We start from the raw sequence: 22,766 nt of genomic DNA on the forward strand, positions 1-22,766 counted from the left end.
TCCCCTCTGATCTCTAGGAATGTTTATGGACAGTGCACGGTGTATTGTACGTGTGTCTTTCCATTAAGACATCTTTTCATCCTTTTCCATCATACCCACTGCAGTATTTGTTTCCAATGAAAGTATAGACCGTCCTTTCCCCTCCCTCCCCCCCTTTTTTAATATTGTAAGATTTAAATTAATCTAATTTCCATTTGGATGAAGTTTAACTTCTTCTTCTTGATCAAGTCAACTGCTCATTCCCTCTCAGGGCTGCTTCTGATTAGGCTTTATGGTAAGCCTGCATTCACTTTATCTCGGTGGTGAGAGGAAGGGCAAAGTTCCTGTGCTTGTGGGGAGAACTCCATCAAGGTCTTTGCATGGACACCTAGCCCTCCAAGGAGAAGCACAGGAAAAAAAACCCAGCAGGAGAAAGGCACTGGATTGTCTTCAGGGTGCTGCAGACACTGATGCACATGCCCTGAACCAGTGTATTTCCTCCTGGCAGCCTGGGAGAAAGACTGACTGCAGCAAATCCATTTTCTCTGAAAGCGTCTCTGGAAAGATGTACATGGTGAGTGACAAGCAGGGAACATGACGCCTTTGTCACTTTGGCAAAATCCTGCTCCCTTTGCATGGCACTGATTTCCAGATGAAATGTGAGAAAACAGCAGCGGTGGGAAGTTCTCTCAAACAGCTTGGGGAGGGCTCCGGAAAAGAACTGGAAGAAATGTTTGTAGTCCTCACTCTTTTAAATGAAAATTTCCTGATTTACAAATATATAAAAACACTTAACAAAGTAACTTGGCCTTCCCAAGTCACTTCATTAGCACTGACATGCCCTTAACATGGAATATATGTAGCAGTTACTGAGGGTATTTCTTTGTGAATGAAGAAACAGACGCAAGGGCGGGACCTCGGCTTTCCCGAACTGCATTTTGACCACTCAGTCTAAGACACAGATGGCCCAAATTACAGATATGAAATCTTCTAGATAACCTGCTAAAGCCCACAAAAAACCCCAAGTGCTCGGTACTCCTGAAAATCATGCTTGAAATCAAGCTGGCTACCCAAAATTAGTGGCATTTGGGAAAAAATGTGGATAACTTGCTCACAGTGATGCAGCAAAATGCAACGAAACTCAATTTAATGTTTAAAGTTTTTCCACTGCAGTATGGGTGCACTCTAGGTCCTCAAATATATTTATCTTCACTGAATCAAAATATGGTACCTTCAAAACGTTGTTACAGGCTAATACATACATGGCATACTCAGAATTTTTTGGTTAAGATTCTGACGGACTGACTTTTGCAGTCATGAATTATTAGCAAACTAACATTTGCTTAGGGAAATAGAGGAGGTAAGAAAGCAGCATTTTACTCTTTCATCCCCAGCACGGGTGGGTTGAAATGACGTGGTTCTGGCTGTAACAGGTGAGATGAGCTGATGCTGTAGCCCTACCACACCAGCGATGCTGTGGGAGGAATGACTTTGGAGTATAGCAACTGTAATGGACACCCTGAGGGGGACAGTTCAGTTGGAGAATGTGGTAAGTGACAAAGTAATAGGATATCTTTTATTGCCAGATGCCAGGAAATGGCTGGAAAGCCCGGCCCTACAAGTGAGCAGCAGCGCGGCGTCTGAGGGTGTTGTAGAGGCGTTCCTTCACCGATCTCACTATTATTTGCTCTCCTTCTCCAGATGAAAAGGAGGAATTAGACCGAGCCGGACTTGGAAGATCCAAACGAAATCAGGTGAGGGGCTTTCGGGAAGGTTTTCCCCCAGCAGCGGGGCAGGGCAGGGCTGGACGCGGCCACCCGAGCGGGCCCGCGGCCGGGCGCGGGCTGGCCGTCCCGAGCCTCGGCGTCTCTGCAATGCAGGGGCCGGGGCGGGGCGGGGCGCAGCGAGGGGCCGCTCCTCCACCTCCAGAGGCGCGGGGGCCCTGCGGGAGCGGCGGCGGGGCCGGGGCGGGGCCGGGGGCGGGTCCCGGGGGCTCGCCGCGCGCAGGCGGCCGCGTCCCGGCGACAGCCCCGAGAGCGGCGGGGCGGGTCGGCTTGAGCCGGGTGCCCCGCGTCCTCTGCGTGCCCGTCGGTGCCGGCAGCCGCCGTGGCGCTCAGGTGAGAACCGTGTCGAGCCCCGTCGGAGGAGGAGGAGAAGGGCCGGGCGGGGCGGGGGCGCGGGGCCGGCGCCGCTGCGGAGTGCAGGGAAGGGGGATGTGTGTGTGTGTGTGGGGGGGGCAGCCGCGCGCGCTTCCCGCCTTGCGGCTGTCGCGAGCCCTTTTTGGGGGCGCCCCGGTCCTGAGGGTGCTCCCCGTCCGTCCTTCCGTCCCTTCTCTGGGCCCTTCAGTCCCGGACCCAGCCCCGGAGTTCTCCGCGGGTCGCCCCCGCCCCACCTCCCGGAGGTAAAAATGGAGCGGGGCGGCCGCGCGGTAACGCCCGTTTCGCCTTCACGGGGGCGGCTGCCGCTGAGGGCTCAGAGCATCTCCGGGCTGTAAACCCCTCCGAGGGATGTGAACCTCTGTCCTCTCCTGCCCCCGCCCCTAAGCCTCTCTAAGGGGATCTGCGCGGCTGAACAAAGGACGTTGTGTGAGGCGAGGGCTGTAAGCGCTGTTTATTTGCATCGGGGGGGGGGGGGGGGGAACCAACGACCCACCTAAAAAAATGATTCCCTGTATTGCGTGGATCAGGGAGGAAAAACAGCCGTGCACGGGAGCCCGGCGGCGAACAATGCCTTTTTATGTAGGGAAAATGCTGTGAAACGTGCCTGGCTCGGATGGCTGCAGGTAGGAGCCGTAGGCGTGTGCCGCGCTGCGCTGCCGTGGTGCTGCACCGAGCCGCCGGATGAGCCGGGCTCGCCTGCATCTGCCCCGTGCCACCCAAAGGAGACACTCCGACCTGCCCTTTGGATAAGATGTGCTTTGTGGAGCACCTTCGGGAAAGAAGGGGGTGTGCCGCGTGCCGGGAGAATTGCTCTCCGTACGGAAAGATACCAACATGGTCAATTTCACTGGGTTAAGCAGGGACTTTCGGCTTTCCTCCGAATAAAAATGTTCTCTCGTGGTTTTGGTGGGTTTTCATATAGGATTCTCCCTGAGACAGAGTTGTAGGTTTCCACTTGTCAGTGAGCATTAGCATAGAGGATAGCATTTTAACATAGCTATTAACATAGCATTAACATGCAGTGGAATGAGATGTATGCACACATATGTTACAAGTCTTACTTATTCTAGGTCTCTAGCCTCGGTTTTCATAAGTTGTCATGTCTCTGTGGTCGTGCCAATAAATCATACTCCATCCTTCCTCAAAAAATCACTTGCTGTCCAGCATTTGTGCTGCTTATTGTTCAGAAAACCTGTCCCTTTTGTTTTCAGAAGGGTTCTTCCATGCGAGATTGAACCACACATTCTTTTGGTTCTGTTTCCTCCCATTTTCTCCACAAACCTTTGATTCCTCTCCATGAAAGAACCTGTTTCTTTTCACCTGTGCTGGTTTAGACTGGCAGGGAATGTCTGTACTACAGATCTCATAGCTGAAAGACTCAAGAATAGGCTCGGCTGCAGAATGTATTTATTTTCTATAGCTTCTTTCCCTTCCCTCCTGACTGGATGGCGTCAGCATTGCCTGGGCAGAGAATGTGCTGAGAGGGCACGGCATGGTGAAGTTGCCTCTGCGTTACGTCATAGATCACGAAGAGAAGTGATTAATGAACAGTGAAAGACTGGGCACTTCCCCTGGGCGTGCTACAAGCGCTCTTCAGTTAGGGTGAAGGCAGTCCAGTTAAGTTTGTGGATGGTTGTTCATTTCTCCCGCTGATGTTCTGAAAGGCTGATATGTACAAAGGAGCCCGAACTCACCTGTGTGGTGCCTAGGACTGGGAACCACCAATGCCTCACTGTCTCTTTCATTTGCAAGATACTGGTGGTGCACTCAGCAGTGGGCAAGACCTCAGTCTTCATGTGGTACCAGTTTCCTGGAGCTCAGGCATTTACAGGTGAGCTAAATAGCACACTGAAAATAACCCCAGTGGCTTAGTGAGGCCGTTCTGCGTGGTAATGAAACATGCAGGTGAGCCCTGGCACAGGGCTCTGGGAGGAGGGATGATCTCAGCAGTGGAGCATGATGCCATAAATTCTATCTCTTCTCATCTTTTCTTATCTCATCAAAGGACAGGATTTGGTTTTTGGAACTTTTCAGTTTGTTGCACCCATATTGCACATTTCCTGTGGGTGTTTGAGAGAAGCCAAAGAGCTGTCATCCTGAGAATTAGAAGTTGCTGTTCTTCTGTGGAGCGTTTTAGCACACTGGAGGGCAGGTCATTGTGCTTATAATGCAGTTTGTTACGTAAAGCAGCATTTGCAGCCTTGATTTAGAGGACTGATGTAATTATTATGGTATGTTATATCATACCCACTTAGCTGTGATCTTTAATATGTGTGGATAATAATGAAATAGTTGTCATTTAATGACCCCTGAGGTGCTGTGCTTAGGCAGGAGCGATCTGATCACAACAGTCCCTAAATGAATTGCTGCATTCTGTGGGTTAAGAATTCCCTTGCTGCCAGATGTTTTTTCCAGAAGCATACCTTGCCTTTCAGCCTGTCATGCTCCTTTCTGTACGAGTTACCCTTTGCTAAGCCATATACCTAAATTCACAGAGGAAGCATTTGCTATGTGTGCTGAGCTGACAGAGTGGGCTCTGGCCCCTCCAGCTCTGGCACTGGGCTCACTTAACAACTGTCTGTGGAAGCTGCTAGAAATATCTAACCACAGAAACAGGGCTGAGGCCCGTTGCAGATTCTGCTGGGCTGTTTCAGCTTCACCTCCCAATGTGGCATGTCACACACCTGTGTTGCAGACAGTTTTGTTTTCTTAATGGGGTTGGAAGAAGAAGAAGAAGTCAAAAAGAATTTAGGTTGTGAGTACTTTATGACGGAGGCTTTCTGAAAGTCACCTTTTGATTACTAATGTCTCTACAAAGGTACGACAGAGCTTGTAACATATCTGGAGCAGATGAAGGATCTGAAATCTGATCTGCCATGGTAGGACAAATGATAATCAGCTTAAGAAAGGAAAATAAAAGCTCTACTGGTGCCTAAAGCTGAGTTCCTTGCAGATCTTTTGCCTACAGTGCAGGCAGTGGCTGTGCTGAGAACTGATCTGGTAAAACTTCTGGCTCATAGTCAAGGAAAAAAAATCCACCCCTTGGCTTTATTTGGGTTTCAGAAAAGGCATTTCTGGCTGCAGGACACTGGAAGCTGAACTGAAGCCTTAACTAGGAAGGGATTATGGAGTGTTGCACTTAACATGCACACAAATAATGACCAGAAATTTGGAAAGGTGTAACAGGGGTCCGAAGACGAGGTGACTTCCTGAGGTCCTTTCTAAACTGAGTTTGGGTTTTGTGCTGTCTTCCAGCCCACGTGTGCACTTGATGAAGAAATAAAAGCAGGCATGTGCTGATAGGTAGAATTGTTCCTTAAGACTCAAGGATGCTTGTTTTGGTCCATCTGTATTTATTCAGTTCAGACACATGCCCAATTGTGCTTGAAAGTCAGCTTTAGGCACGTTTAAAAATTAAGCATGTTTTTACAGAAAAGAGAATGTTTTTTATGAAAAGAGAAAGGGGATAAATTCATGGTGTGTGGGCTCAGTGTTGTAAACCCCTTGATGACATTTAGAGACACCAAGTACTTCCAGAGAAAACATGGAGATGTGCAGTGTTCTCTGATATCATGACATGGCTTATCTCTTCCCAGACACACGTGCACACGCTAAGGCAGAGTATGGGTGGGTCTTGACATATTTAGGGTTGGTGCTTTTTCTTCCATCCTTCTGCTTCATGTACAGGTGTGCTCATTAGCAACAGTTCTGCACTGCATCTCAGTTAATAAGAAAAAACAGCACGAGACTTATTTCCATGGGGTGGAGCTGATTTAGAGGATTGCTGCTGGAAAACAGAGATGGTTTAAGCTGCCTGCCTCAGTAAAGGAAAAAGCTTTTATTTAGTGGGAAGGTTTAATAACAGGTTATGCTACTAAACCATACAAGGGTGCTTTAGAGGGGTGTTCGGTGTGACATTTGTGACTGCTTTCTAGGTATCAGAGGAAAGAATTGATGTATCCATGGGGTTAATTTGGATTGTTGTGACCACATGGGTTACTGTACTAACTGTTAAGAGGATTTGAGGTCTTGATTGACCCATTTTACTTTAACACTAATTGTTTGCTGTTGTATTAAGGAGAAAAGATGAGCTAATCCTTATGGTTTTACACTCACTGCTGTTTTTCTCTACAGCAGTCTCGCAGATGAAACTGATCTTTGTTCTTTTGTCTTGGTTGGGGAGGTGGCAGAAAGGGATAACAGACATCAGCTCCAGAGCGTTAGTGTTTGTACTCAGTAACCTGCATCTTTGTTAGGGTGCCAGTTTGAAAGGAATTATGGTGAAAAGGTGTGGCTTGGTCAATTCTCTTTGTTTTCTGCAGTCTGTGAGACAGGTTAGTGCTGGTTGATAGGCTTGATCAGTGTTATAATACGCTATTTCTCTTCTAGCGTTTTTAAAGTACACGTTTTTCCTAACTTTCTGTGATGTAATGAGGCTATTTATTTCACCACAGAAACAATTAATGTATTTTGGCACATGGTGGTTCCAGGTAAAATATATATGTGTTTCATAGAGTATAAGGGAGACAATGGCCTTATTACAACCAGCAGGGTTAAGTGGTGAAAATCAGAAAATCAAAAACCGTGATGAGTTTATTGAAGCTGTGCCTGACTTGCACCATCTGGGAAGAGACAATGCCATTTGCAGCTCTGTTTTCTGATTATCGAAAATCTGGGGTACTTTATGAATTCAGGGAAATAATCAGTTTACACCTGACAATTCTTGAGTTATGGATTTGTAGGTAGAATTAAGGTCCTCTAGCAAATTTTCCTCCTTCATTTAGGCTTGGCACTCATGGGTACGAGGAGGTGAGGAATATTTATTGTCTTGTGTCAAGCCCCCAGCAAGAAGTAGAAAGATTTCTTTCTTTTAGTACTTCTAGTAGCTCTAAGACAGTTAGATTGCAGTAGCTTCCAGTGAGTTGAGTCTATGAAAAGTTACTTTTCTCTCTGTGAAACTTGTCATTTTATTCCCTGAGAGAGTTTTAAATTAAATTTCAATAGCTGTTTGCAAAATTAGCTGTATTTAAATGATATGCAACCTCTGAATAAACAAGACAAAACCCCCCAAACAAACCAAATGCAGTTGTCCAATCATGTCAGCTAACTTGGCAGCATTTAATTATAGGACCTATTGATTAAATTAACCCTTTGTTTTCACTTTGTTTTCTGGAGAGAATGATAGTTTCTGATTTAGAACTAGGAAATGTCAGTTCTGTCTTTAGGAACATAGATTATCTCTTAGGACAGCTGCTTGGCTATGCAAAACTTGACGCTTTTCCTGAGATTCTGGTCTTGGATGAACAAAGCTAGGAAATGTCTCAAAATGAAAACGTATTATGAAGGTTCTGAACAGAGTTTGGGATGTGGTTTTGAAACTCCTGCCTCGGTCCAAATTTGAGCCAGAGATGAACAACAGAGAATGCTGTAGACATTCAAGAGTGGCCTGTGTGCTTCACTGCTGGGCCAGAATCCTGTATCTGCTGGCTGTGAGCAAGGATGGATTGGCCTCCTTCCCTGCGTGTCTCAACCATGGCTGTTCCTGGAGGAGCCTCAGCTGAGTTTGAGGTACAGCTGAGTTTCTCTCCTTTTGTTCTCCTCACTTTGTGTAGAAGGTACCTGAATAGCTTGTGCAGCAAGGGCAATTGCAAGGTGCCAGACATTAAGTGCCAGGACACCCTTTTCTCTGGGAAGGCTCAGAGTCTGAGAGGGACTGTGAGGAAAGCATTTTTTCTGTGTCTGCTATGAAATGGGCTGAAGGTGCATGTTCAAAACCCTTTGACTTTAAGGAGGGTTCGAGTGTGGATTTGAGTTCTGGTTAGCTGGAAATCTGGTCAGCTTGTTTTAGCTGACCAGATCTTCTCATGCCAAGTTACTCTGTTTTCCACAGCAGTCTCTCTGTGACTAGGTCTGAGCAGATAGATCTGATCCCCTCATGGGGACTTCTGTGCCAGAGCCTACTGCTAACACTTGCTAATGTTAACGTGCTTTTACTGTCCCCGGCTGATTGTTGGACAAAGAGACCCCATGGTCTTCTAATGCCCCTCCCTGCCCGATTCTTGCAGCTGATGTGTGATGTCTAAGGTGTGCCTAGGCATCCCTTCCATTTCTGACCACCTGATATCTCTCAGACAGCAAAGCTTCTCCTTGTGTTTGAAGTGCTGTGGCTGTGGCTTGATGACCAGCAGCTCTATGTTTGTGTGTAGGTTTCTGCTGACAGAGGACTCCTGCTGCCATATCCCTGGCTGCTGGTTCCTGCTGTGCTCTCAGGTGCTGGGCTGCTCCTCTTGCAGGCTGTGTTACAGGGTGTGCCAGGCAGCAGCCTGCCCTGCCTGTTTGCAGCAAGACTCTAGTCATGCGTGTAGGCATTTGTCTGCTTCCCTTGAGTATGCTGAAACTAATACTGGCTTTTGTTTCCATCAGCAATTAGAAGATTATTCAGGGAGGCTGAGGAAAAAAAAAACAAACCTAAGGGGTCAAAAAGGAGCCATGCAGGGGTGGAGCTGGATGGTTTGCAAAGGAGGAGAACAGACCTTGCTCAGGGGGTGGTCTGGATGGTCGATCATTCATATCCCATCTTTCTTGTCCATCTGTAGCTTGGGGTGGGAGGGCATCACAGATGAAGGCAGATGTGATGGCCCTAAGCTGCTTGGATATTCTATCATCCTTCAGTGCTCCCCTGCTACCTGTATTACAAAATACATAGTGCAGGGAGGTAGCCCCAAGAATAGAAGGCATATTTCTGAAATAAGAGTGTCAGCTCCTCCAGATTTGTATGAGAGTTCGTGGTTTGCACTGTTAGGGCAGTGTTTGGGCCAAAGGTTGCTCACAGCATGCTCAGAACAGACCTGGAGTCAGTGTCTCTGTTGCTAGGAGTCCAGAGCAGACTTAGGTATTTAGGGTTGTGGCTAAGTGTGTCTGGAAGGATGTGCCCATCCTCTGTCTATGGCGACATGATTGATTTGATGTGCTATAAAGAAAATCTCTTCTAGGAAAATGGCGAAGAAACATAAATCAGGCAGAAGAAATCTATATATTTATTTTGTTTTAGGGAGATAAAAAATATATATTTCTTGAAGTAGTGAAGGGAAATTTGGCAAATTTGTGAGAGTTGTCTTGGTTTGAAAGACAGGCGGGAACCTCCCTTGGAATAGAAAGTGTGACCCCTTTCTCTCCAAATTATTATAACTTTGAAATTAAGTGGCTTTCAGGCAAAGATATAGGAAAAGGAATAACAGTTCTTTACTAATACAAAAAAAAAAAAAAAAAAAAAAAAAGTATGACAAGGCAAGCAGCAGCAAACCCAGTCCCGGCCTCTCTCGGCTCCCGGGCGCTTCCCCTTGGCTGCAGTTCCCGTCGTGGCCGCCAGGGGCGCTGCCGGCTCCCGGCCGGGCGGGGCGGTGCGGTGAGTCCCCCGCGCCTGCAGGGGGCGCTGTGGCGCGGCTCAGCCGCTTCCTGGCCTGGGTAATGGCGGGCGAAGCCGCGGCAGGGGTGGAGGAGGCGCTTCCTTTACAAACCCATGGGGCAGCCGGCCCCGGTGCCCCTCTGGGGGGTGAAACGAGATGTAGCAGGAACAGCAGACTCAGGCACACCCCAGAGTGACCAAAAAAGCATAGCAGAAGCTCCTCAGCTGTAACAGGAACCGCGGAGTGTACTGGCAGGCAGAGGATGCTGAGTTGAAGTGTAATGGAAGAGCCCAAAGCAGCGGCAGCCAGGGCTGGGCAGCGGCAGCCGTGCTCCTGCAAGCAGCCAGGAGAGGCTCCCTCTGAGCTGGGAGGCGTTTGTGGTCCCAGGTTTTCCCCTGAGGCACCCCAGAAGATGGTGAGGGTCCTTTCCAGTGTGATTGGGTGTTACTGAGGTCCCAGTTCACTGGCTGCTCTTATGAGCAAAGGCTCACCCATGGTAAAGAAGAAGCAGTATGAGAGTCCACAGTGGCAGTGAATTCTCCCCGTGGCAGTGAATTCTCCCCATGGTAGCAGCAACTTGACCATTCCCCTCCGATCCAGGAGTGAGCCAGGAGCTGAGCCCAGCCAAAATCTCACCCTGTCTTTGCCCTTCCCAGGGAAAAAAAAAAACAAACCCAGCTAAGAGTAGCCAGCTGCACCCTGTCCCCCACCATGGCCACTTCTTTTGCCTCCTAAGAACCAATCATTATCATCTCTGAGGCAACAAACAGGACAAAAGTCCCTGAGAGAAAGAGAAAAAAAAAAAAGAAAAAAAATCAAAAAATCCTAACCTCCAACAAGAGTAATTAGAAAAAAAAAAAAAAAAGGCAAAGCAAACAAACCCCTGTGTGTGTGTCTGGAATGCTTAATAACCTGATTCATTCCGAAAAGTAAAGGGTAGAGTGTGGTAAATAAGCTTTCATTCCATGTTGTTCTGCAAAGTTAAGCTTTTTAGGCTGTAGAGAGCTGGTTGCGCATCTGAATAAAACGCAGCAGAATATTGAATCTAAAGTATTTCTCACTACTCAGGTGCTGTCTGTTACAGCATATAATAAATTTATGCTTAAACTTCTGATAAAACGCAATTTGTATTATTGCAAATTAATATATATATATAGTTTTATACTTTACACGTCGCCAAAAAGAGCAGAAGTGATTTATAGATAATACTTATTGTCTTTTAATTTAGATAATTTGTAATGGTGGGCTACTAGTGTTGCTTAAACCATTACCAGTATTTTGAATGCACTATTAAAAATTCTTCTAAATTTACCTTTCAATAGAAATAGTTGAGAACGTTTTTTTGTGGAATGCTTGATAATTACATGCACTTGGAAATTTGAAACACGTTTCTCATTTTACCTGATTTATGATATCGATAGTTCAGATGCTGGGATGTGTGTATATTTAGGTGGTAATGCTGGTATCGGGATGCCAGCGCTGCCCTGCATCATTGCCTGTCATTCCCGATAGGCACAGTCAGCCAGGCCTTTCCTGCCAGCCAGCCCTGCAGACCGTGAGTCTCTTCAGACCCTGACCTTCGGGTGGGTGCTGACTTGTGAAAGTGCTGCCAGTGTTGTTTGATGTGCACTGAGCAGCTATAATTATAGGGATTTCTGTCTTCTGATTCCTCTGGACTAAGACTTTAAACCCTGTATTGTAAGTTCAGGCTTTGTGACACTTATAGTAACTAGTATCTGCTGAAACAATGCTTCATTCAACGCTTTGAAATCTTTTTATGAACTCAATTCTACTTTTTTTTTTATTTTTTAGCACAAATGGATTGGTACACTGCTATTTATGAGAGAGTAGCCCTTGACTGTAATTAATTTGTTTTATAAAAGATGCTGACAGTGACAGTATTTAGTTGGTGAAAAGTGTGTACCTCTCTGAGCCAGCAGATGAAAATGCTACTGGCTATTTTAAGGCAGATTCTCCTTTTGGGTGGTGTCATCAATTTTCTGTTTTATTCAGTGATGGGAAAAGAGCAACTTGGTGAATGTGCAAGCTGTACTTAAAGTAACTTGTTTACCCTTTAAATTAAGTATTTTAGGACTGACTTCTTTTACCACCTATTGCAAGCAGGAGGAGGGAGTAAATACTTGGAAAAAAAAAATGAGCAAAACGAATGTATTCCGTACTTCAGGACATGAATGCATCTTTACTGCCAGGGTCAGAAAGACTTTCCTGCAGGAACTGTATTGCAGGTTTGGCATTATGGGGCTTTACTCTGAAATACTCTGTGGTTGGCACCAGGGGATTTGCCCTTACTGCTCTGCCAAACTCATGTGAATTTAAGTACAGAAGTTTCAGTTACTTGGAGGATTTAAGTTATTTTTGTTTCTAATTTGTTTTATATGCTGATAGAAGCGTTTAGTTTTTTTTTTTCTGAAGATGATGGAATTTTCTTCTGCATTTCAAGTTATTGCTGGGTCGGTCTCAATGACACTGCTTATTCCAGTGTGCAGTGGAACAAGTGAGTTGTTTGTCCTGGGACAGGGAGAGAATTAATGTTTTACCTCTATTTTGTGCTTGAGTTTTCTGTAGCAGTGTTTTTGGTGCCTTTTTCTTGCTTGCCTAAGGGAGAGGGAAGGTAAGTGAAAAATAAGCTTTCCTCCAGTGAGAAAGTGATCTGTGGGCACATTAAAAAGGCAGGAAAAAAGAGATCAGGGAAATGTGCTATATTTTCACTTGAAAAAACTAGCTATGGAGACTTGTTTCAGCTGTTGGAGGTAGGTTCAGAGCTGACAGGTCAGTAGGAATAGAAGTTGCCTGTTCCAGCAGCTGTTGAACAATAGATAAAAAAGAAGTGGCTATCTCCTTAGGTTCACCTCTTGTCACGATCCAAGCATGACATAATTTTCTTTAGGATTCTGTTCCTTTCATGCCTTTGCAGTTGGAAAATCTGGTGGATTTATCTGCCCTACTGCTCTTACCTGCAGGCAAAGGTTGATCTAGATTGAAGTGTAATCCTCCCAGATTAATGAATAAGCCCTGCCCCCTGTCTGTGTCACTAAGCAGATGAGTAGCTCTTTGAAGAATGTTTTGAAGCTTGTGAAAATAATTTCTAGCAGAAACTTGCATTTTAAAAGATATTAAAATATACAGATAGTAAAGTGAACAAGCAGGTAAGTGTGCCTCAAGAATAAAGGTACTATATCTCTAGCCACTTGTTAATATTTCCCTTTCTGTGATGGATTTACTTCGTAGCTGAACTTGAAAATCCTTCACAACTGGCGCTGGTGCTGGGCAATTTCCCCTTCCAGTGTAGGTCTGTCTGCATTTATCTCTTTTGGTTTGTTACCTTTGAGTTTAGTCACTCATTTTGTATTGAAACATGGCTCTGGGCAGAGCTCCACTCAACTACAAAACCTGCTGCAAGAAACTGTGGAAAAGGAGCATGTGATATTCTTCTGCTGGATTTTATTTTGAAATGAGATGTTGCTTGTTTTCTGAGGAGCTTGGGATCGTGGGCAAGACATCTGTGGGATGAGCAGTGCCTTTGAGCTTGGTGGGGCTCTGGGGTAGTGATGAGAGTTGCTGGCGTGTCCATCACAGGTGCGCTGTTGGTTTTGGTTTTAGGTTGTCCTGTTTGCTTAGGTCTTGATCTGCAGCTGAACTGGAGAAGCTCTTCTGGGCTTGGAAATTATTCCTGTTGCAATTTCCTGGGCAAATTTTAGCTTTGTATCCACCAATAAATCGATCAGGGCCTGTCATGTCCCCATAGGCAGTGAAGGCATAGGGTGGCTGTGGACTGTGCTGAGAACTGATGGGACAGTGGCTCCTCGGAGTGCTTGGCTGCCCAAGGCCAGCAAAGCAGATTCCTGGCTGCTGGGCAGAGCAGGCATTTTTGCCCTGAGCAGCAGCTGTTTCCATTTCGTAACCTGCTAATTCCCAAGCACAGATGGAGCATCCTGACTCTGTAGAGTTCCCCAGCACAGACTGCTTTTCCATACACTGGAGGAGTCACAAGGACTTTTGTCTTTGCTGTAAAAATGAGTTTTCCCTGTCACGTTTGAGAAATACTGACACAATTTTTCTGTGCGTGCCACTGACCCTGTTACTCGTACATAACCAGTCTGAAACATTCCTGAGAACTGACCACTGCAAGTAAACAAATAAATATTTTCTGGATTTGGCCTGAAGAGAGATAAGGTGGAACTGGGATTCAGGCTGTGAGATGCCCCTGCTGAACACCATGGCAGCAGAGAGAAGCTTGTCTCCACCTGACCTTGGGGGGAGGAGATGTGATGTGGCAGATGCTCTGCAGAGAGGAGCCTGGTGGAGGAGTGCTGTTGAGTCTGTGCAGTTAATTGTCACAAATGGCAGCTGAACAGGGACTTGAATGGGCAGCTAGTGGCTGCACCAGTGATGATGCTCAGCTGAACTTTACAGGGAGCTGAAACAAAGCTCTGAGGCTGAAACAAAGCCCATGGTGCTAGTTGACTTTTCTGCAGGATGGAGGGTAAGCAGCTGAGAATTATGGGGAGTGATGTATCCCAGGAACAAAAGGACGTCCCAAAGACGATGCAATTGATTTTGAAAAAGCAGGTCAGGAAAATTGAATCTACAGATTTGAACAGACTCTTGTTACGGGATAAAGACTGTGATCTGACTCTAAATAGCAGCAATGTTTTTGACCCTCAGACATGGGGTGCTTCAGGGCACCAAATTACGTGGGGTGACAGAGCGCTGGCACAGCTCTTGGGTCCATGGCGGGCAGCGTTTGAGGCGCCCATGGCACATGTGGCACCTGGAGACCAGAAAAAGGAGGATGCTTGTGCCGCCTCGACAGTCGCACCGGCCCCTTCTGCACCACCACTGAGTGAAACACAACCTTCTAATCATAAGCTTGTTGGGGCTGTGGAAGGAGAACTGGAGAATGGCCCCTTTGCCCCTCAATCCTTTTGATCCTGGGGGGCAGCCTGATCTTTTCCACCGCAATCTGCATGTTGATGGGCAGTGGTGAGAGAACGAGCTGCTGCAGAGGGGGATGTGGATTTATTGCATGCTTTTCTGGTCGTTTACCAGCCCAATCAACCACCTAGATGGAAAGGCTTACCTTACAGTGTCATAAAAGAGCCCGGCAGCACTGCATCCCTGCTCCCTGCACATGGCAGGATTTACCTGGGGAAGGGAAGAAGCACGACCAAGATGAACTGTATCCTGCTGACTGCCTGCATTGCTCTGATTGCTTCTTGTGATGGATGCTCCTGTAATAATCCAGATTTGAAAGTTGTCCTCTCAAGCTGAAATTACACGAAACCATTAACTCTTTTCTATATTGCTTATTTTCAGTTCGGGTCTATAGGCAGAAACATTTCCTTGTAATTTTGTTTCCCAAGGTTCTGTCTGTTAAATCACTGTCTCCATTCATGGGCAGGATGGTTACCACTTATTGGGTGTTTTGATCTGTCTGCCTGTTCATGGGGAAAATAACCTCTTGTGAAGTCATGTTATCTTGTGGAGAGCCTGGGCAAACTCCAGTGAGTGATGTGAGGGAGATAAATTACAAAATGCTAAGGAGTTGAAATGGCACATATATTTTACTTCCTCACCCTAGCTTTTGGGTTTTGCTGAAAACAGTGACATGTAAACTTAACACTTTAGGCTCTGGAGAGCTGGCAAACTGATGTTACACGTTTCCTGAATTTGGTAGGTTGAAATACGTTCATGTTATGATTGATGCCTTTTCCATGTGTAGTTTTGCTTCCACCCTGTCCTGGTTTCACCATACAGGTGAATGTGCAAAAGACATTCAGGCATTCAGCATCGTTTTTTGTCTGCTTTTGCAGACAGAACAGGTACTTGGAGTACCTCTCTCCATAAAGACCATTAATGGGCCAGCCTATACAACCAAACAGATAATTTTTAATTTGTGGGGAAGTGCTATGTCACGGGTATTCTGCATTCCCCTATGGGTCAAGCAATTGTTGAACAGACCCATAGGACTCTCAAGTCCATGTTGTTATTATAAAGTCCATTTTGAAAATAAAGTTCACAGGATCTAACCACGCTGATAGTGACAGGTTGTGTTGCTCCCTGAAAGAAATCAAATTACCCTGGTTGCCAGTCTTGCTTAGTACATTTAAAATCACCTGTTTTCTGTATAAATGGTACTATTATAAAAACTGCTCCTACCTTGGAATTTTTTTAAATTTTTTTTTTGTGAAGGACGCAAAGCATAGGGTCACAGTGAAAATGTTGCACTTCTTATTAACAGTCAGAAATAGTCCTGGCACAGTCTATTGGTGACAGTCACAGGGACATATGTGTGGTAATAAACAGCCCTTCTAGGCTTTCTGCTGTGGGCTCTGAACTTTGCTGTGCTGCAGCTGACTTGCTTGCAAAAAAAGCCCTTGTCTGTGTCTTTAATGAGGGACTTTCCTGAGGTAGAAATTGAGTTCCTTGGAATTAGGGGAGGAGGAGTGATGTGTATTGTGAAGAAAGGCTAAGCCAGGAAACACCTGGCAACCAGATGGCCCCTAGCATGCTGCACTGTACCCACACCTTCATTAAGGATTACTTTGCCTGTCTCTGGGTAATAGATTTAGAGGTTTGGGGTCACAAAGAATTAGAAAATTGTAGCCAGTTGCAATTAAACATGAGTTATTTTTAGAGGACAAAGAACTGAGCTGAAAGCTGAATTAGAGCTACTTGAAATGTTAGGGCTCAGATACTGGGGTGGTATGTTCTAGGTGACTGACAAAGGAGCCCATGCACTCCCATCACAGGCACAAAGCCACCCAGGGTGGTGACAGGTGGGCTAGAGATGGCAGAGCTGTGAGCAATGGCAGTAATGTGCAAGTGACAATGTTCTACTTCTTTAGGACAGCTGGCCTTAGGTACTTCCCTCTGAATATTCATGTGTGCAACAGAAAAAGGTTACTTAGACTATTAGTAGAACTGTGGTTTGCACTGTGATTTGTATAAGCCTGGCTCAGTATCTTACACTTATGTTTCACCTGCATTTAATTTTGTTTTGTGTTTCCCCATCGAAGTGCCTGCAGTCCAAAACAGGCAGGCTCAAGGTTATAAACATTTCAGGTGAATTATAAGAATATTAGTAGGGAAATAGACACCTGGGCAGAACAGTACACAACACCATTGTTTGCGTTGTTGACTACTTGGCAGCAGTTGGTGGCGTGTGGGGTCAGGAATTCAGGCTGCTCTCCCTCCTACATCCTCAGTACTCACCTGCCTACTCCAGCAGGTGAAAAGAGTCATGGCAGTACTGAGGTGTGAGGGTGTGTTTTGGCTGTCTCACAGCTGCTCCGGGAGATGCCTTTTCTTGAGGGAGCTGCTCTGTGAATAAGTGTGCGCACACAGTTTGTGGTGATGGGGAGTGGGGCTGCAGCCTCATCCCTAATGGGCTACAGCTGTGCAGGACAGGTGAATGCTATTGAAGGTAACGAGCCAGGGAGTGCCCAGGGGCACTGAGCAACCACCAAAGGGAGCAGAGGGCACCCAGGTGCAATGCATCAACAGGAGGCTATAAAAGGTTGGGCTGAAGAACAAGAAGGGCAGATGCTTGCAGCCTTCTGAAATGGTGAGGTGTTACTCTGTATGGACTGAAGCTTTCTGGAATTGTGTGGTGATACACTGTGTATGGTGGCTGTCTCAGCTGCGACATGTGCTGTGACAAGTAAGTGGCTCAGATCTCCTGGTTCTTGCTGCATCCAGGCCTGATTGCTGCTGCCTTGCAGCTCGCTTGCTCATTTACCTGCCTTGAAAGGTTTTTAGCTATCTTGGGAGAATAACACACCCCAAAGAAACTTTGCTAGTCCAGGGGCCATGTAAATGCAGGTTGCCTTCCTTACAAACACTTTGGAACATCTTCAGGAAGTTTGAAGGTTGTTCATTACTTTCATTCTCATGATGTTGATGCAATAATAAGAGCATTGCTGGCTTTTATCCTGTATATTCTTTTGAGCAGCTTCTTTGCAGGGAGTGTATCTCTTTGTCAGTTTCATGTTAAAATGTTTGTAAGCACAACTTGAAAACACTTGGAAATGGAACACTAATTTAATTACTTGCAGCATTGATATCAAAGCTTATTGTGAATTTATTGCAGTGAGTTCTGAGGAACCCAACTCAAAACCTTGCTTTTATGTATTGCTTCAGTTTTTAAGGGTTAGTTCTACAGCTGAAATCCTTGTTAAGGACAATCTTAACTTCCATTAAAACTGAAGTGTTTGTATTTTATTAAAAACAAGCCAATAGTACTCTACCACATGGTATGGGGCAGCCACATAAATATGGAACAACTGTCTTGAAAGGGTGGATCAAGTTATCAGTAAGACTTTCCATTTTCTTGTTTCCCTGAATCTGAAAGGCTAAAACCAAAAATATTCTTTTGCTGTGTGTTGATGGTGTCTTCAACCAGCGAAAACCCCACAGCAACAGCTTGGAAGGAAAAGCAGGGGGAGTGTGCCTGAAGGATTTACTGTGCTTCTTTTGGTTTTCCCTTGAGAAGAGCCCAGCTGTCTTGAAGTTGAAATTAAAATGTAAATCCTAAATTAGGCATAATTAGGGTACTTCCTTCAGACAATGTGTGATGCAGGCAGCTTTGGTTTTGGGAGTATGCAGGTTTTTTCAGCGTTTGAGCAGTGAATGAGGGAGGAGATGATTAGCAATTAGGATATTGTGTTGGTGCTCTCCAAAGTTGGGACAAAAACCAGAAGACGAGTTCTTTTTCCCCAGGAGTCCTGCTGCTAACGGTGTGTAAATCTGATGAAGACCTGTAATTCTAAATGTACAGAGTTCCTGCTCCAGTAATGCATTGGTATTAAAATGAGCAGAAGGTTGTGGTGTGGGTCTTTGTGAATTTTGTGTGCATTTTGCAGAGTTGGAATGGAGAAGTCGTGGGATGTCTTGCCTTGGTGGAGGTTACCCTGGGCCTGTCAAAGGGCTAAAGAGCTCTGTGAATTGGGTTGCAAGGTGGCTTGCCTTAGCTAGGAATCTTTACTTTGTCTCTGCTGGGCTCGGCTTAGTCCTTGGAAGAAGCACATTTTGCAGAAACATTTGAAGTGGTAACGCAGGCGCAATAACCTCATTGTTGTCAGGGAGCTGGAGTTATTTCTAACACTGTGTGGAACTTGCTGGAGGCATGAGCATGTATGAAGCACTAAGAGAGAGTTTTGGTTGGAATGGGCTTGGGGAAGCAGGCTGGGACTCATTCCCATCTGGAAGCTGAGTGACTGTGGTGCTTGTTATTCTTCAGTGTTGGGGTTTTGGCACCTGCTTTCACACTAAATCAGCTGTTGAGAATGTTGTAAAGGTCTGTAAATGCCTGCGTAAAGGTGCTTAGAGCTCTCTGCTTGTGTCTGATAACGTCAGGCTTCTCTTCCCTCTCCCTTTCCCTCTCCCTCTCTCTTTCTCCCCCCCCCCGCCCCTTTTCTTTCTTTCTTTCTTTCTTTCTTAACTTTTTTTCCCCAGAAGACTTGTGGTGTAGCGTAGGGGATGTAAATGACAAAACAGTTTCAAGGCTTCAAACTTATAACCAAGTAATAGTAGTAATTAGTGTTTACAATATTATTTTTGCTAGGGAATGTCATTAAGTTCTCTTTGAGGTGTGTCACACAGACATTCATTGTCTAAAGAGGTTGTAAGTGGTCTTGAGTTTTATGGCTAAGGCCAACATCATTTTTCAATCCAGAAAAAGACCTCTTTCAGCCTGGCTTTTAAATAGTGTTATAAAGTGGTCTTGTGTGTGATATAATCATGGTCCTGTATATTGATGTTTACTTTGATGGCTCAGAGACAAAAATAATATTATAGCAGTGCTTTAAAACAGTGTTTTTTCACATTGTTTAGCAGATTTTTCTTTTCCTTTTTCCATACTGAGAAAGCAGTTGTTCAATGTTGATTTTGCCATGTAGATTTTTTTTTTTTTTTGATGACAACTGGTGAAATCATGCTGTTAGTCAGATGGAAAAGTGCATCTTTATAAAATGTCATTTGAGATACTGGAAAATGCCTAGCTGGGCTAATGCTGTCGCTTATTCTAAGCTGATAGCTTAGATACTTCCTGCAATTTCCTGGAGTCATATAATGGTCTACTTTAAGTCCTGTATTTGTGAATCTTGAGCTATGACTCAGGGATTTAATTTTTCTTTTCAGTTTGGGACAGAGACTAAACTAAAGATGATTTTCTGCAAGTGAATCTACAATTTTGTAGAGAATTACTATGTTTCTGTGAAAGTTTTAAACCAACTCAGTCCTTTACTGGAGAGTTATTCCTGCTTCTTAATGCCATCTGTTGCTTAGAAAAATTGTTCAGGAAGTCTTTTTTTCCCTTCCGAAGTGCTAAGGATACTAAAAATTTCTTACAAAACTGATCTGCATTGCTGTGAAGCTGCCCAAGGATATTCCATACTGATCAGCACCAATCCTTTTACTGATTTGCAGAAACTTTTCATTGTACATCCTTACCCATAAAACCATTCATGCTTGTGCATGTCTATGTGTGCATGTATATGACTCCACTGAGCTGCATGGAATGCAATATCCAAATACTGCTGGAGTCCGATACTTGGGTTGTGTTAAACAGAAACAGGATCCACAGGAGGGACATGACTGCCAATATATGGGAGCTGTCACTGGACAGTTTTCAAGTGAAATATGTTCTACCTGCAATCAGTGCTACGTCGTTCAGTTTGCACTGATACGCATGAATCACAAAACCCTTCTGCATACTGCATTCACATGCCATGATAATAGCTCCTGCACATACAGAAAAACTCTAAACAGGAAGCTTTTCTATGGCAGCAATGACTTGCACAGTAAGAATAATGTAGTGCTGGATTGGGAAATGTAAAGAATGATAGAGTAACCTGTACATGTCTTTTGAAATATGAACATTCATATTATAACCATCTTTATGATCAATTGACAAGAACTATTAAATGATCTTATTAGATTCCTGTTTTATCCCACTTGCCATGCTGAGATGATTTCTACAGTATAAATTGATAAGTATGCCCCTTAGTGCTTTTCCCTCAGTTACTTGGTTGTATGAATCATAACTGTGAGAACCTTAGATGGAATAAATAGGATTTGTTTCTTCTGTAAAGGGCAAGGTTCTATATTCTGCTTCCTGATGCAGGAGAGGCTGATGTCAGCTCTGGTTGTGAGGTTCAGGTTCTTGATTGCCAGCTCTACTCTCCTTAAGGAAGGGAGCTGTCCTGCAGAACTTTACCAAGGGCCCTGGATATCAGGATGGGTCTGCTGTTTCACTGTGGATTCATGAGGAGAGCAGGAAAATAGGGTAGAAAAGTGATGATTTGTAATCTAGAGCCTGTTTGATTTACTGAAAAGAAGTATGTGTTGTTAATTATCAACTTCCATTGAAAGAGCTTCCAAAGGCAGATTAAATATTGTGGGGAGTTGTCTCCTACTGAGACATTCTTTACCTAGAATCCTCAGAAGAATTAAATTCTGCTTTATATTCAGTTGGGAAAGTTAGTACAGCATCCATTTTATAACAAGCCTATTGCTTTCATTTTTTCACAACAAAGCTTGTGGGTGGGACAGTAGTAAATTGGATGAGATTGTTAGTGATTTTTCCATCATTTTCTAGACTGTCCTACAAATGAGCAGCATAGAAACCTTGCAAAAAATTATGGCATAATTACTGATGTATTGGGATTTATGAAGGGATTCCTTGCAGAGCAAAGACAATGTGTAACAAAATTTATAGCCTGCCAGCTGTAGATCTTTTTTTAAAGGGAGAAAGTGGAGATCCTTCAGTGTCACTTGTACATTATCACATGTAACTTGTATGGTGACTTTTGGGAAGGATGAGGAAGACTTCCTACCTGTTTAGACCATGAACATATGCTGGCAACATATACTTTTAATCTAAAACCACAGCTATGTCAATATGCATGCAAGTGAGCATTCATGTGGGTTTTGTTCTGTCCTCATTGAAGCAGCAGAGAGAGAGAGAGATTAGTTTGTGCTGTTTGAAACTGCAGTGTTTCAAAGGTAAATGACATTTCTATTCACTATTCTACAGACTTGATAGTTCAACAGTTAAGCCTGGACTGTAATCTCTGGAAGTCTTTTTATGAGAGTTATTTTGCAGTAAAACAACATCCTTTACAAATCTTGATGTGTCAGTGGAAGGTCACCTGCTCTAACACCATCAATCAGGATTTACTCTCTAGGTGTAAGTGAAATCTGCACCTGAATTACTAATTGTTGGACATTAGATATTTTTTAGTTATATCAAAGTTTCATTTTGGCATTTTCCAGTCAAAGACAAAGTCTGGTTCTGGGTGTTTTTTCCCAGTTGTGATTGAGGTTTTTCTCCTTTAGCAAAAACCATGTATCTTGTGGCATCAATGCCAGCCTGTTCATTAGGGATAACAAGGAGCCTGTGCTTGTACACTGTTGCAGGATTAGCTTCTAAAGTGTAGTTATTCCCTTTCCTGCTCTCCAAACAGTGCGCGCCCTGCTGTGGCACTGTCCTTGGAGCTGTCAAGCCTTTGGGGCAAAACCCATCCTTTGCTCAGAACAACCTGTGTTAGGAGAAAATCTGTGGGTACAAATTTCAAAATTGTATGTGTATTATAAAAAACGCAGGTTTCAGTCTGCTTTGAAACTGACTCCTAAATATGCAGGGAGAACTGTGTTGATGCCAAGAGATCTAGAGAGGAAAAGCATGCTTGAAGTGAGCATTTTGCCTGTGTTCTGTGGTCCTGGACTCCTGTGTTACTGTCTGAGGTAGGTGGTTGTGTGTCTCTTTGGGCACTGCTGCCTTTTAGGAGAAACAGCACTTCACGGCCCCTCTGTCCTCCATGGATGTCTGGGTGATTTTGCTGTTTCCTTCATGGTTTTCATCTCAGGAGTATTATTTTGGTGCAGGTTCTTAAAGCCCTCACACTCTTCCCAGATATGCTGGTGATAACACCATGCACTGTCCATGTACCTGTACAGACTTCCTGATTCATAAATGTTCACTCGTTCATATCGTGGACATTAATCCATAAACCAGCTCCAACCAGCAGCTGAATTGGGGCCATATTTATGGGGGGAACCAAGTCTCTCTTTGAGCACAGGGCACCCAGAGGAGAAAAGGGCAGGTCTTAAACCAGTGTGTAATTTAATTGTTTTGGTTTTCTTGATGCCTTGAAGCAATGCAATGCAGGTTTTTGGAAGTTGACATAACAAAATACTG

At 44.6% G+C, this 22,766-nt stretch overlaps 1 protein-coding gene across 44 annotated transcripts in view; it reads left to right on the top strand.

Moving 5' to 3' along the window:
* The first annotated feature begins 1,919 nt into the window (after positions 1-1,919).
* Positions 1,920-22,766, top strand: part of MAP2 (microtubule associated protein 2) — a 225,994-nt gene continuing 205,147 nt past the window's right edge. For 11 of the 44 annotated variants that reach the window (XM_038143105.1, XM_038143102.1, XM_038143104.1 and 8 more), the window contains exon 1: positions 1,922-2,096. The gene's annotated coding sequence lies outside the window, so the exon portion shown is untranslated. Of the gene's footprint in view, positions 2,097-22,766 lie in introns of all 44 variants that reach the window. The other 33 variants (XM_038143125.1, XM_038143113.1, XM_038143115.1 and 30 more) reach the window with 9 other exon arrangements.

Source organism: Motacilla alba, chromosome 7 (genome assembly GCF_015832195.1).
Source record: "Motacilla alba alba isolate MOTALB_02 chromosome 7, Motacilla_alba_V1.0_pri, whole genome shotgun sequence".
Taxonomy (NCBI): domain Eukaryota; kingdom Metazoa; phylum Chordata; class Aves; order Passeriformes; family Motacillidae; genus Motacilla; species Motacilla alba.